This window comes from Ranitomeya variabilis, chromosome 3 (genome assembly GCF_051348905.1).
Source record: "Ranitomeya variabilis isolate aRanVar5 chromosome 3, aRanVar5.hap1, whole genome shotgun sequence".
Taxonomy (NCBI): domain Eukaryota; kingdom Metazoa; phylum Chordata; class Amphibia; order Anura; family Dendrobatidae; genus Ranitomeya; species Ranitomeya variabilis.
Genome location: NC_135234.1, coordinates 208173615 through 208187723, shown reverse-complemented (window position 1 = coordinate 208187723; position 14109 = coordinate 208173615). Strand labels below are relative to the sequence as shown.

At 42.3% G+C, this 14109-nt stretch overlaps 1 protein-coding gene across 1 annotated transcript in view; it reads left to right on the top strand.

Annotated features, from left to right (window-relative positions):
- Positions 1 to 6256: 6256 nt before the first annotated feature.
- LRRN2 (leucine rich repeat neuronal 2) overlaps positions 6257 to 14109 on the top strand; it is an 83276-nt gene continuing 75423 nt past the window's right edge. Inside the window, exon 1 of the mRNA XM_077295054.1 lies at positions 6257 to 6473. The gene's annotated coding sequence lies outside the window, so the exon portion shown is untranslated. The remainder of the gene's footprint in view (positions 6474 to 14109) is intronic.

Below are 14109 nucleotides of genomic sequence, written 5' to 3'. Positions count from 1 at the left end.
CCACGGCCACCGGGACTTACCAGTAGCTGCTGGCCAGGTAAAGAGAGGAGAAGTACTTGGCCTTTCCCAAAGCAGACAGGAATTTTTCAATCCTGGGTAGGGGATAGGAATCTCCAAAGTGCAGGCTTTTAGCCGTCGGTAGTCAACACAGAACCTCAACATACCATCTTTCTTCCGAAGTACCACAATAGGCGCAGCCCAGGGACTATGGCTTTCGCGGATCACTCCATTGCGCAGCATGTGCGACAACAGTTCTGTATAGCCTGGGTATACCCAAAGTTGTCTTCATGTCATGCAAACACTCCTCGGTATCACTGCAGCAGCTGTTCAACTTGTTTTGAGGAGAATTCTTTGAGATTAGCCTCCATTTGCTCCAAGATATGACGTCCGGGTAATGGTTCACTTTTGTCCTTTTGACCACTGAGTGACACTGCCAAGGTCCACAGGTCTCCTCCTGCAGGTGTTAGTTCTATAGCATCAGCTCTGGTGAAATTTTCTGGCATTATCCAAATCTGGGCTACTTCTTGTTGGGGCGCCAAATGCAAACTTGCTCTGCTTAAGTTTATACAACGCATGGGCACACGCCCCTGTCCAGAAATCGCTTCTTCCCCTCTATCTGTTCAATTTGGACATCCACACCTTCTAAAGATACATGAGCCAGTACTGATATATTAAGTACAGTCTGCCCCACTGGCAGCATCACAGTGGCTTCTGAGCGTACCAGAACTTTGGGAAGGCACTAGGAGGAAGCAGGTAACTTCTGGATTTGGCTGACTCGCACAAGCTGTTGGAACACCTTCCTGCTGGCTGGGTCATGAGTGGCATGGATCCAATTGTTTCTGTCTGGGCTGTTGGCCAAGAACTGCCCCACTTCTTTTAACACATTCATCCCCAGGGTTACAATGGACCCGCTTCCTCCAGACCCTTTCACCAGCATTATGCCTTTTTCCACCCAGATCTTTCCTGCACACCCATACAGAGATCCAAACTACTTCAGCCACTGGGATAGGCAGTTGGTTGGCCACCACTAGTCAGATAGTGTTCCTTTCTGGAGCGGGCAACTATGGGAAAGTGAATTTGAAAATATTCTTCAGGCATAGTGGTCACTTGGGACCCTGTGTCCATCAAGCAACGGATGCGCTGTTCACTGAATTCAGAGACAATATCTTCAGAGACTTCCCCTCTCCCCTCTGGGGTTCGGAACTCCATGGTATGGTCCTCCACTGTGGGGCACATTAGTTTAACGCATTCCCCCTTCTCCTCCTTTCTCGTTTTGGACAGTCTCTCGATATATATCCCCTTCCACTGAAGGTCCAGCATTCTGGCACGCATTCCATTGATTGACTGCGGACAAGATATGTTGGGACTGGTGGGAGATGGCTTTCCCACTCTGACCTTCTTACACTTTGGGCTGTGAGAACAGGCGGGAGGACATTAGTGGGGGTCTCCTTGATACTGAACAACTCACCTCGGATATCCCTTATTTCCTGACGCAGCTCCCGAGCCAACTCAGTGTAATGGGACAATGTAGAAAACGGTCAAACGAGCGCAAAGAAAACAAGGACAAGGTAGTAATTTCTTAAGCCCACAACGCATTTCGACGGTAAACCGTCTTCATCAGGTGGCAATTCCACCTGATGAAGACAGTTTACAGTCGAAACGCGTTGTGGGCTTAAGAAATTACTATCTTGTCCTTGTGTTCTTTGTGCTCCTTTGACCGTTTTCTACATTGTCTCAGATACTATCCTCCATTGGAGGTTTACGTCTGGAGCTGCATTGGACCGTTCATTAATTTAAGTTATCTCATTCACCACTTTCCTGGTGCTCCCTAGTGACTGCTACTTTCACTGATTTTTACTCAGTGTAATGACACATGGTGTGTGTTGTGACGGACATACAGATTGTGTCCAGGGAATGAACACTAGGGGGAGTGAATGGGGAGACAGCAGTAACTAACAGAAGTGTATAGCTGCTGCAGAGAGCGAGCTGCATTAACAGGACCTGAGACACGTGATCACAGGGGGAGTGGCTGAAGAAGGAGCTAAGCTCCATGCAAGGGGGAGAGTGGTAAGACAACCTGGGTACAATAGACGGAGGGCAACGCAGTATCCAAGGGCACAGACTAAAGAATGGTCAAATACAAGCCGAAGTCAGAAAAGCCAGACAGGAAGGCAGTAACCAAGGGCACAGACAAAGAGAGCAGTCAGAAAGAAAGCCAGAGATCAGAGCTAGAGAAATAGAGGTACAGAATCAGAGCGCAGACACAAAACGAGGGACAAGCCGGATCTTACTCTAGACAAGCACTCGGGAACAAACGGTATACACAGGTATAGCAAAGTCAGCTGCTCAGCCGAGGACAGAACTGTCACTGACAAACCCACCACAGGAGAGTGGGTTATTATATCCTTCCCCAAACCAAAAGGAGGCCAGCAAAGTTAACTCCATACAGCCCAGGATGGGGAAAGGAATTCCAGTCCAGAGCCATGACACTCAGGCTCCTTCTGTATTGGTCCAGGGGTGGCCACTTTATGGCTCCATACCGCACCCATTAGAACAGGGGCTTCTCATTCTAGGACCCAAGCTTTGGCTCCAACTTCAAGAAACCCATATCTGGATACAGACACTCCTTCAATGAGTCCCACAGTCCAGCAACTAATTTGTCCCACAGCACTTCATCCAATGGACCCAGTGCTCTGAGCCTGTCTTGGGTCTTCTTGGTGATATGGGTTATCACTTCCTACAATGCATTAATATACTGAGCTACAGTGTCACTTTTCCCTTGGACCCGTTGGAACAAATTCATGCGAAGGTGTCCGTAGTATCACTGCGCATGTCCTTTAAGATTTTTGTCACTTTTTCCACAGTGTCATGGTCTCTAGGCGGGTGGAATATGACTGTCTGCCGTGTTTCCCCATCAAGGGTCAAGAGGGCTAGCTCATCTTTAACGAAGGGGGCCACGGGGTGCATGTGCAGCATGCTCTTCAGTCTTTCTACCCAATCCTACAGTGATACATGGCTCCCCGTGAACTTAGGAAGGTTAATGTACATAGCCCTTAGGGGTATATTTCCTCTGGAAGACTCGGTCACTGACTGGTCTGCTTTCTCCTTGTTTCAATGTTGCATACTGCCGACTATGCCAAATGTAATGCAGGGGACCTAATGCAACTCACAGGAGACACGAGGCAGCAGCAGTAAATGAACAATTTAATTATTTCAAATTCAGCAGGAATTTACAGCAATTAAGAAACAGTTAATATTATAAAAAATGCTAATCGACAATGGACCATGCAACAATACAATTGTAATAACAGGGAAAGCTTTTTATTCTATTATACTAATGTTCTCCTTGCAAGAGTGGTATGGGAGCTACCACATTAGTTCTTCCAGAAATCCTGGCCCTAGTGGGGGTCACCGGGATTTCCCTCTAGATAGCAAGTCCTTCGGATAAAGTCTATCAGTGAGCATCCCGTGCACCAACCAGCCCCCTCCCACCTGTTGTCCTAACCCAGGCCAAACCTGGTACCGTACGTTGTTTCTGGAATTGACGGCCCTGCTCACTCGTGCCATTCCTCTGTAACTGCATGCGTGCTCCTCTGATCGTCATCGCCTTGTGAATCTTCGATGCTTGACTGTCGGCTTATGTCTCCTAGGCTTGGGAAGGAAAAGACTGAGTCCCGACGGGTGTGCTCTGACCTCTGGGACTTGACCAGCAAAGGGAGATGGGTCTGGCCTTGACCGATGCTGTCTGAACGCTGGTGCTTGACTGGCGTAGTTCGGTACTCCAGGGCTTGACTGATGTAGTCAAGTCTCTGGGTCTCACTTTTCACTAGGCACTGCTCCTAATAGCCAGTTTCCTACTCCACACAGATGAGGGGTAAATACCCCCAAACAGCTGTCTGTGGATGGATACCATGTTTTGGTATAGGTGGTTTTCCTTTCTTGGATGCTGCCCTTCCCGTGGTTGTTCCTTCCCGGTGAAAGACCTGGCTATTCATTGCTTGCATTGAGAAACACGTGATGGTGTCTCCGCGGCTTTTCTACATGCATTTGCATATTTCCCTTTAGGGATGGGGGCAGTCTTCTGGATCACTGTGTTGAGAAACACGTGATGGTGTCTCTGCGGTGTTGGATGTTTTGATCTCCCTGAGGTCATTCATCCTTATGTTTATAGTCTTTTCACTAGGCACTGCTCCTAATAGCCAGTTTCCTACTCCACACTGATGAGGGGCAAATACCCCGAAACAGCTGTCTGTGGATGGATACCATGTTTTGGCATAGGTGGTTTTCCTTTCTTGGATGCTGCCCTTGCCGTGGTTGTTCCTTCCCGGTGAAAGACCTGGCTATTCATTGCTTGCGTTGAGAAACACGTGATGGTGTCTCCGCGGCTTTTCTACATGCATCAGGGTCTCACCAGACATCGTCTGGACCTTGTCTGGCGATGTCCGGCACCTTGGTGGCGTCTGCTTTCCACTGCGGCCTGTTAAGCTGGCCTCAGCACCGTCTCTGGTCTGCGTCGGCTCTGCTCTTCTCCTTGGCACCACATCCTCCTGACGTTTTGCATGCAGGGCTTTTATATCCAGGAACTCTGTCATGCAAGGGACCTGAATAGGTCCCGCACAGGAACTTGTTCCCCCTGCAACTCAATTGGTGTCAATTGGTTCCACTTGATTTCGTCTGGCCTGTAGATAGCATTCTTTCCTCACTAATGCCACACCACGCAGGGGCTCTTCAGGGGTACCATCGCTTGCTGTTACAAAGTCACAAGCTACCACTAGTAAACAATAACCTGAAGTCACGCCAGTGCATCAATGCTGGGGAAATTAGAGTTAAATAACATTTATTTTGTTACTTTATACCATTTTCTTTTTTGGAAGTTGGATAACCCTTTTATGCCCTGTATGCTGCTTAACAGTCTGAAATGGGAGAGCAACCCTAAGGAGCAAATCAATAGTCTGATAGAATGCTTGTTTTGCAAAAATTGCTTCTAACTACTACTAGCTGTGTATTTTTCCTTTAAGTGTGTACATATATATTCTATTAGACATTTCTTTTCTTTTGAAGGATAGATAGTATACCATGATTTAAATTGTGTTAAGCCAATTTTGAGGCAGTGAAACATGTTCCCCTTATAGCAGCATGCATCTATTCATTTCAGTATGTATGTGCAACCCAGATTTTTGACAACTTGATATTCCCATCAAAAAAAGTTGCATGATGTGTTATCATATTTTTTTGGTTATTTAAGGCCCCATGCACATACTGTATAACGGGCCTTGCTTTTCTACCTCTCCGTTGCAGATCTATGTGCCAATCCAGTGATCAGATCACAATATTTGTGCAGAATGTTTCTGACCCGGCTCCCAGCCGCGGTTCCATCCCATTTTAGAACGCCTAGTAACAACTGTTGTATACTTGCATCAGTTTTGGCATCACTTGTGATCATGGCATCTCACTTATGTTCAATTTCTCTTTAGAGACCCTTTTTCTCATTAGATGACCTCTTTAATCATCTTCCATGCTGAGGACCAGAATATAGTATCCAGAACCTATCACAACTTTCCTTTATTATACTGATCCAGCAGGCCACATGAGCCATCGAGATGATGGTATGCACAGGTGCAAAGCAGAGGGCTGAAAATCCATATGAGGATAATAAATGGTTAGCCTGCTGTCTGTCAATGTCAAGCTTTCTACAGATCTGGTATCATCCCTCACCCACAAATTATCGCTTAGTATCCTAGCAACAGTTTGCACAGAGAGAGGTTGGGGTGAGGGGATTAGGCGGAAACTACCTGCGTATGATTGATGAGAAGGAATATGGAGATTTACCTATGAGTGGTATAACATTTACAAGGCTCTATGGCCTTAGCAACGCTATTTGGATCTTGAGCTGCAGATTTTCGTGAAATAACCGGATGAAAGCAAGGCTTTATTTCTATTTATATGATTTATATTCTACCATAGATAAAATAAACCAGCCGCAATGATAAGAAGGAATAAAATGATCACAGACAGCCTTTTCTGTAGTGTATAGTCATATTTCCAGCTATGCCATCCAAAATCCAAGCCACAGGTTGGCATCAGATGTTTTATGGACATGGACAGATATGCAGTGGTGACTGCTTGCCACTGGTTGGCATTGCCCCCTACCTTTACCCTGCGTTTGTGGGTATGATTGCAAATCAGTGGGCTTGGAGATGGAAGCTGCCCCTCCTCCCATCCTGCTCTCCCCCCTCCATCCCTGCTTCTGCATCCCACTCACATCATCCAGAGAGGAGAGAGAGAGAATACAGTCTGCAGTGCCAAGGAAAAAGGGCAGTGTGGGTGTCACTGGAGGACTGGACTTGGCATCAGGAGATGTAAGGTTGGATGGTGAAAAGCATTTTACCCATCCTCCCAGACATTTGACAGATCATTCCTATGTGAGGAGCAAAAGGTACAGAGTGGCCGCAGCTGCAAAGAGTATCCTAAAGGTAAATATCCTCTACACCAAAAAATATTATTAGATTTGGGACATCACTAACTTACCATCATAAGAAAGTCCATTGGAGAGATCATACAATGTCTTTCTAGCCCCATCCCCTATACTTCCATGTCATATGTGCAAATATACTAGATGTGTCTGCGATCCTCATAGGAAAACATTGTAGCTTTGTTGGAAAGCAAAGCATTAACCTCCATATGAAAAAAATGTGTTTTTTATTCTGGTGTTAAGGGAAACATGTTTTTTTTATAATTCCTTATTTTGTCATCCCCCTTCGTGTAAGAATGCAATTGTCACCAATTTCCCATAGAAAGCCTAGGACTATTCCTGCTCTTATGTATTCACGGCGTCTGTAAGCGCAAAATGTGCATGGAACTGTGAGCTGGTGTCCGGCCAAGATGGCTGGTCACAGGTTATAAGGTATATTTCATCATGTTACTATTGTTATGATGATTACTCTTAATACATTTTTGCCAAGTACGGTAATACATCTTCACATGTCAGTCCTATGCAGAATCCAAAATTTTTACTGTGCAATCATTCTGAATGCATTCGCTTTAAGAAATACACATTAGTGGAAAATCATTTTTTATCTATACATTCATATCTTTTTCCCCGGCCAGTTATTTGATCTAGTCATTTGCCGCTGAATATGCTTGTGTATGTGACATGATGGGGTGCCACATGTTGCAGGCCTCATTCATTCCAAGCTGAATAGTTCACAGGAGCCGCATGAATTTAAAACAGCTAAGAGAATATTCCTAAGATTTCGAAAGATTTCCATTACAGAGATAACAGATTAGTTACTGACCATCGGAAAATAAATAAATACATGTATATATATATATATATATATATATATATATATATATATATATATATATATACATATATATATATATATATATATATATATATATATATATATATTTACACACAATGTGTGTGTTACATACTGATGTGTTAGTGAGTTATATAGTGGTGTGCGTTTTATACAGATATATGATGTATACTGATTTGTGTGTCACATACTTATGTGTGTGTGTTATATATTCCGATTTGTGTATTACATATTGGTGTGTGTGTTACATACTAACGTGTGTGTTATATACTAATTTGTGTATTATATACTGATGTGTGCGTTATATACTGGTGTGTGTGTTAAATACTGATGTGTGTGCGCTATATACTGATGTTTATGTGTTATATACTGATGTTTATGTGTTATATACTGATATATGTGTGTATTATATACTGATGTTTGTATGTTATATACTGATGTTTATATGTGTTATATGCTGATGTTTATGTGTGTTATATACTGATGTGTGTATGTGTGTTATATAGTGATGTTTGTGTATTATGTAGTGATGTTTATGTGTTATATATTGATGTTTGTGTTATATACTGATGTGTGTGTTATATATATATATACTAATGTGTGTGTTATATATTGATGTTTATATGTGTTATTTACTGATGTGTGTGTGTTATATAGTGATGTTTGTGTGTTATATACTGATGTTTGTGTGTTATATACTAATATGTGTGTTATACACTGATGTGTGTGTTATATACTGATGTTTATATGTGTTATATACTGATATACTGTATGTGTGACATATGTTACTATGATATATGTGTGTGTTCTATACTGATGGGTAGTATATACTGATGTTTATATGTGTATATACTGATGTGTGTTATATACTAATGTGTGTTATATACTGATGTGTGTGTTATATACTGATGTTTATGTTTTATATACTGATATATGTGTGTGACATATGTTGCTATGATATATGTGTGTGTGTTCTATACTGATGTGTGGTATATACTGATGTTTATATGTGTATATACTGATGTGTGTTATATACTAACGTGTATGTGTATGTATACATATACATAAATACAAACAACTGTGTATATAGTACTTATCTACTGCTAGACCATGATTATCTCGATGAAAACATATCCATGTATCTTATTTTTGTGTATGTCCGAATATAGCTTCTTTCCCTGTAAAACTGAATCCACGCTTCCTTGTCTCAGAGCAATCTATTCTTATGTCCCATACATTAGATTACAATTGCTTTGACTTTCCTCTCAGGTCACCATATAAGTGACCATACATTCGCTCTTTCAGTCATCCATAACTATTAGGCACACCACCTATTCCCCTATGTGTCTGTATAGGCGATGTACTGGATCTAGCACAAGTGTATCTTCATTCCCACAGTGGTCTGGTGTGTTGGCTTTATGGCAGGCCTCATTTGATGCTTGTTTCTATGGAAACGGCACATTTTCTCTCTGGGATTTGTGTGACAGGTCTGATGGTTCCTCGCTTCAGCGTGAGAAGCGTTCAGCACAAGATGGAGCCACCCTCCTCCTCCATTCTCATGATCAGACCGCTGTGCCTTTTTCTCACTACTAATGTGTCTGCCTCCTCTCTTCATCTGTTTTTATTACTTCTACACTCGCTTTGGCTCATTCCATCCAACACACACATTATCTAAGGGGTAATTTTACCAACATTAAGGGAAAAACAACAGTAATCCAGAAAGCAATGGGAGGTACTGCAGCAGCGAATACTGGGAGCTATGCATTCCATTATGACAGCAATGGAAGGAACGGCAGGTAAATGGCAGGACGCTAACACAGCCACGTCTCATCATTATTTCATCATTTTATAAATGCATAGAAATAATCAACAAATGTCTGTCAGTGTGGGCTGGAATGGAATTGGGCACAGGACGGATGTGACTCACTCCATACAGTCAGGTCTTAGCCACACCTGGCGGGGTCGCCTTACATGAAGCATCCGCTATTGTGCAGAACGGCAGGTGGTTTATTAAAAATCATCTACTAATTGGCCTTTCAGAAAATACAAAGTTGTGAATGGCTCCAAGTTACAGATCAGAGTGAGCGGAAATGTATGATGTAGCACCATCTGGCCCTCAAGCACTGAGCCATGGAAGCCGCCATTTTCACGGGAACATTACTGATATTAAAGTTTTGTTATCTCATTCACACTTTTGTGTTTTGCTTGAAACTTTGCCCATATGGATGTTTTTCTGCGCATTACGTATTTTTCATTGGATACGGTTTATACAACCTATTTCCCCACAGGAGCTATATAGCAGCTGCTTCTCATTTGAAATAGAGTGAAAAATATGGCACCCATGCCAATCACCCTGCCCACAATATGGCGCATAGTACAGTGTCATTGTCAGTGGAGTTTAGTCTTTTCCCAATTAGAAATCGTCCAGGCCTGAATTTGTAAGATAATTTGTTATTTATTGATCATGCTAGCAGGGAGACGGAATAACGGAAGAACAAAGATGTTAGCAAGATCTCCTGTCTGCCTCCATACAACTTCTTCAAGTTTAAATATCAAAACATAAAGGCGTGTCCTAACAAAAACCTTAGCTTGGAAAGGACAGAGATGCAGAGATAAAAATGTAACTGCACATACAGGTGCACCTCACAAAATTAGAAAATCATCAAAAAAGTTAATTTATTTCAGTTCTTCAATACAAAAAGTGAAACTCAAATTTTATATAGAGTCATTACAAACAGAATGATCTATTTCAAGTGTTTATTTCTGTTAATGTTGATGATTATGGCTTACAGCCAATGAAAACCCAAAAGTCATTATCTCAGTAAATTAGAATACTTTATAAGACCAGCTTGAAAAAATGATTTCAAAATCCGAAAAGTTGGCCTACTGAAATGTATGTTCAGTAAATGCGCTCAATACTTGATCGGGGCTCCTTTGGCATCAATTACTGCATCAATGCATGGAGGCGATCAGTCTGTGGCACTACGGAGGTGTTATGGAAGCCCAGGTTGCTTTCATAGTAGCCTTCAGCTCGTCTGCATTGTTGGGTCTGGTGTCTCTCATCTTCCTCTTGACAATACCCCTATGGGATTAAGGTGAGGCAAGTTTGCTGGCCAATCAAGCACAGTGATACTCTTGTTTGTAAACCAGGTATTGGTACTTTTGGCAGTGTAGACAGTTGACAAGTCCTGCTGGAGAATGAAATTTCCATCTCCAAAAAGCTTGTCAGTAGAGGGAAGCATGAAGTGCTCTAAAATGTCCTGGTAGACCAATACCTGGTTTAAAAACAACAGTATCACTGTGCTTGATTGGCCAGCAAACTTGTCTGACCATAACCCCATAGAGAATCTATCGGGTATTGTCAAGAAGATGAGAGACACCAGACCCAACAATGCAGACGAGCTGAAGGCTGCTATCAAAGCAACAAGTGCTTCCATAACCTCTCAGCAGTGACACAGGCTGATCGCTTCCATGCCACGCCGCATTGATGTCAAAGGAGCCTGACCAAGTATTTACTGCCCATACATTTCAGTAGGCCAACATTTCGGATTTTAAAATCATTTTTTCAAGCTGGTGTTATACAGTATTCTAATTTACTGAGATAATGACTTTTGGGTTTTCATTGACTGTAAGCCATAATCATCAACATTAACAGAAATACTTGAAATAGATCACTCTGTGTCTAATGACTCCATATAATATATGAGATTCACTTTTTGTATTGAAGAACTGAAATAAATTAACTTTTTGATGATATTCTAATTTTGTGAGAAGCACCTGTATATTGGTCATATAGCTTGACCGTGCAAGTATCCTGTTATCTACGATACCAGGAAAAGCAAGCAAAGACAACTTTGTTTGTACGTTAGATTAGGAAAACTAGCTAAAAACCACAAAAGTTAACACACGTATCTAGTTTGCACAATACTTCGACTGAATAGTGTGCTAAGTCTAGGTGAAATGTCATACTATACTTAATACATGCTATATTATATATAGCTGTACTACCCGGCTTCGCCCGGGTTAATGACTGCTGTTAGCAAAATAGAATGTGTTAACAAAAATTTATTCTGCACACAAAAACCACAAAACAAATAGATAGAAATGTAATTATTAAAAGGCAAAAACTAAGCTAATAGAAGAATTTCACAACATATATTAGCTTTGTTATACTGAGAATGTCTTTGTTGCCTATATTAACCAATCAGAGCTCAGGTTAATTAACTGTAGCAAAATAGAAGCTGAGCTGTGATTGGTTGCTATTGGCAGCCTGATAAATCCCCAGCCAACAGGAAGCCCTCCCCCCTGGCAGTATATATTAGTTCACACATACACATAATAGACAGGTCATGTGACTGACAGCTGCCGTATTTCCTATATGGTACATTTGTTGCTCTTGTAGTTTGTCTGCTTATTAATCAGATTTTTATTTTTGAAGGACAATACCAGACTTGTGTGTGTTTTAGGGCGAGTTTCATGTGTCAAGTTGTGTGTGTTGAGTTGCGTGTGGCGACATGCATGTAGCGACTTTTGTGAGATGAGTTTTGTGTGGCGACATGCGTGTAGCAACATTTTGTGTGTCGAGTTGCATGTGACAGGTTAGTGTAGCAAGTTGTGTGCAGCAAGATTTGTGCATGGCGAGTTTTGCGCGTGGCGAGTTTTATGTGTGGTGCGTTTTGAGTATGTGCAAGTTTTGTGTGAGGCAACTTTTGCATGTGGTGCAACTTTTGTACATGTGGCAATTTTTCTGTGTGTGCAAGTTTTGCATGAGGTGAGTTTTCCATGAGGTGAGTTTTGCACGTGTGGCGAGTTTTGCGTGAGCCTAGTTTTGCATATGGCGAGTTTTGCATGTAGCGAGTTTTGCGCGTTGCGAGTTTTGAGTGGTGACTTTTGTGTTTCGACTTTTATGTGGCGAGGTTGGTGTGTGTGTGGTGAAATGTGTGCTGAGGGTCGTATATGTGTTCAAGCACGTGGTAGTGTGTGGCGCATTTTGTGTTTCTGTTCATATCCCCGTGTGTGGTGAGTATCCCATGTCGGGGCCCCACCTTAGCAACTGTACGGTATATACTCTTTGTCGCCATCGCTCTCATTCTTTAAGTCCTCATTGTTCACATCTGGCAGCTGTCAATTTTCCTCCAACACTTTTCCCTTCACTTTTTCCCCATTATGTAGATAGGGGCAAAATTGTTTGGTGAATTGGAAAGCGCGGGGTTAAAATTTCACCTCACAACATAGCCTATGACGCTCTCGGGGTCCAGACGTGTGACTGTGCAAAATTTTGTGGCTGTAGCTGCGACGGTGCAGATGCCAATCCCGGACATACACACATACATACATACACACATTCAGCTTTATATATTAGATATACCTGTATGTAATCTCCTGTATATAGTATATACCTGTGTGTCATCTCACCTATATATAGTATATATCTGTGTGTCATCTCCTCCTGTATATAGTATATACCTGTATGTCATCTCCTCCTATACATAGCATATACCTGTATGTCATCTCCGCCTGTATATACTATATACCTGTAGCTAATCTGCTCCTGTATATAGTATATACCTGTGTGTCATCTCCTCCTGTATATAGTATATACCTGTATGTCATCTCCTCCTGTATGTAGTATGTACCTGTATGTCATCTCCTCCTCTATATAGTATATACCTGTGTGTCATCTCTCCTGTATATAGTATATATCTGTGTGTCATCTCCTCCTGTATATAGTATATACCTGTGTGTCATCTCCCCTGTAAATAGTATATACCTGTGTGTCATCTCCTCCTGTATATAGTATATAGCTGTATGTCATCTCCTCCTGTATTAGCCCTCCTTCACACGTTATTTGGTCAGTATTTTTACCTCAGTATTTGTAAGCTAAAATGGCAGCCTGATAAATCCCCAGCCAACAGTAAGCCCACCCCCTGGCAGTATATATTAGCTCACACATACACATAATAGACTGGTCATGTGACTGACAGCTGCCGGATTCCTATATGGTACATTTGTTGCTCTTGTAGTTTGTCTGCTTATTAATCAGATTTTTATTTTTGAAGGATAATACCAGACTTGTGTGTGTTTTAGGGCGAGTTTCGTGTGTCAAGTTGTGTGTGTTGAGTTGCGTGTGGCGACATGCATGTAGGGACTTTTGTGAGATGAGTTTTGTGTGGCGACATGCGTGTAGCAACTTTTTGTGTGTCGAGTTGCATGTGACAGGTTAGTGTAGCAAGTTGTGTGCAGCAAGTTTTGCGCATGGCGAGTTTTGCGCGTGGCGAGTTTTATGTGTGGTGCCTTTTGAGTATGTGCAAGTTTTGTGTGAGGCAACTTTTGCATGTGTTGCAACTTTTGTGCATGTGGCAATTTTTCTGCGTGTGGCAATTTTTCTGCGTGTGCAAGTTTTGCGTGTGGAGAGTTTTGCGCGTGGCGAGTTTTGAGTGGCGACTTTTGTGTTTCTACTTTTATGTGGCGAGGTTGGTGTATGTGTGGTGAAATGTGCGCTGAGGGTGGTATGTGTGTTCGAGCACGTGGTAGTGTGTGGCGCATTTTGTGTGTGTGTTCATATCCCGGTGGTGGTGTGGTGATTATCCCATGTTGGGGCCCCACCTTAGCAACTGTACAGTATATACTCTTTGGCGCCATCGCTGTCATTCTTTAAGTCCCCCTTGTTCACATCTGGCAGCTGTTAATTTGCCTCCAACACTTTTCCTTTCATTTTTTCCCCATTATGTAGATAGGTGCAAAATTGTTTGGTGAATTGGAAAGCGCGGGGTTAAAATTTCAC